The sequence below is a fragment of the Mya arenaria genome, chromosome 11 (assembly GCF_026914265.1).
Source record: "Mya arenaria isolate MELC-2E11 chromosome 11, ASM2691426v1".
In the NCBI taxonomy this organism is placed as follows: Eukaryota; Metazoa; Mollusca; class Bivalvia; order Myida; family Myidae; genus Mya; species Mya arenaria.
This window is the reverse complement of record NC_069132.1, coordinates 2,091,376-2,093,362: the sequence shown is the minus strand read 5'-3', so window position 1 is coordinate 2,093,362 and position 1,987 is coordinate 2,091,376.

Below are 1,987 nucleotides of genomic sequence, written 5' to 3'. Positions count from 1 at the left end.
TCTGCATTGTTTTGGTTTTCTTTGCTGGTTTTTGTGTCGCCTGAAAAGACGACATATAGGGGTTACTTTTGTCGGCGGCGGCGTCCGCGTCCCATTTTCGCTTGTCCGGGGTATATCTCCTAAACTATTAGTGGTATCAACTTGAAACTTCATATGTACATAGATCTAATTGAGGGCAAGTGCAGTGCACAAGAACTGTTACTCTTGCTTTCTTAGTTTTAAAATTATTGCCCTTTGTTAATTTTCATGCTTAAAGTTTTGTCCGGGGCATATCTTGAAGAATATAAGAGGTATCAACTTGAAACTTCATAGCTAGACAGATCTCATTGAGGGCAAGTGAAGTGCACAATAACAGTAACTCTTGCTTTCTTAGTTTTAAAGTTATTGCCCTTTGTTAATTTTCATGCTTAAAGATTTGTCCGGGGCATATCTTGAAGAATATAAGAGGTATCAACTTGAAACTTCATAGCTAGATATATCTCATTGAGGGCAAGTGCAGTGCACAATAACAGTAACTCTTGCTTTCTTAGTTTTAAAGTTATTGCCCTTTGTTAATTTTCATGCTTAAAGTTTTGTCCGGGGCATATCTTGAAGAATATAAGAGGTATCAACTTGAAACTTCATAGCTAGATAGATCTCATTGAGGGCAAGTGCAGTGCACAATAACAGTAACTCTTGCTTTCTTAGTTTTAAAGTTATTGCCCTTTGTTAATTTTCATGCTTAAAGTTTTGTCCGGGGCATATCTTAAAGAATACAAGAGGTATCAACTTGAAACTTCATAGCTAGATAGATCTCATAGAGGGCAAGTGCAGTGCACAAGAACCGTTACTCTTGCTGCCATATTTTTAGAGTTATTGCCCTTTGTTAATTTTCTTGCTTAGGTTTTGTCCGTGGCATATCTCGTAAACTATAGGTTTCAACCTGAAACTTATTCCGTAGGTATATCTGATTGAGGGTTCAAATGCCACCTACACTTTAAAGTTAAATGGCAACATCATTGTCTATAAATGAATAAAATGCCAATCTAACAGCTATAATGTCGACAGTAAATAATTCGTCAGGCGATACATCCGACTCGCGGAGTTCTAGTTTTGACTGGTATTCATGAGATCCCTTTGTGTTGATATAATCATCAAGTCTATTTTGTAGACAGGCTTGCCTTAGGATTGAAACTTGCCCAGGTTGATCATTATCAGACCAAACATATTTACTGGTATTGTAGAGAGAGCAGTGACCACTTGTAGAAACTTGGTTTTGTTTTCCACAGTTTATCTATTGGCCATTTTATACATTCAAATGATTTCATTTGTTAAAGAGTAATTGTTGGATAAATATATACGCATCAATTACATTCTTTGCCAACATGGACTTCACCAAATTATGATCCAGTTTTATGCAATCGGCTGCTGATCAACACTGATAAAACAATGTTATTTAATGTTGTTTTAATATTTTCTTCCTTAAAACAGGTTATTAAGAGGTCTGAGTATGTCATTGAAGGGCAGGAAGGCGTCTGCAATGCGTGTCCTACCTGCAACTTGGACATGCATGGGGGGATTTTGAAATAGCTTGGCACAAATGTTCACCAGGAAGACTGCCTACTGAAATTTGGTCTGGGCTGTAACTTGGCATACATAGGGGGATTACCCAAGATGATTATATTGCGTTCGAGGTCTAGGTCAGAGGATTAAAGTGCAATATGGCTTGTCCTGGCTGTAACTTGGCCATGAATAAAGGATTTTTATACCCCCGACAAACGAAGTTTGAAGGGGGTATATTGAAGTCACCCTGTGGTCGGTCCGTTGCAATTTACCTTGTCTGGAGCATAACTTAAAAACTACTGGATGGAATTGGATTAAACTTCATACAATGGCAGAGCATAATGAGAGGAAGTGCAGTGTACAATAACCATAACTCGATTCTTGCTTATTACAGAGTTATTGCCCTTTGTTACTTTTTTTTTGTCCGGAGTATAACTTGAATAGT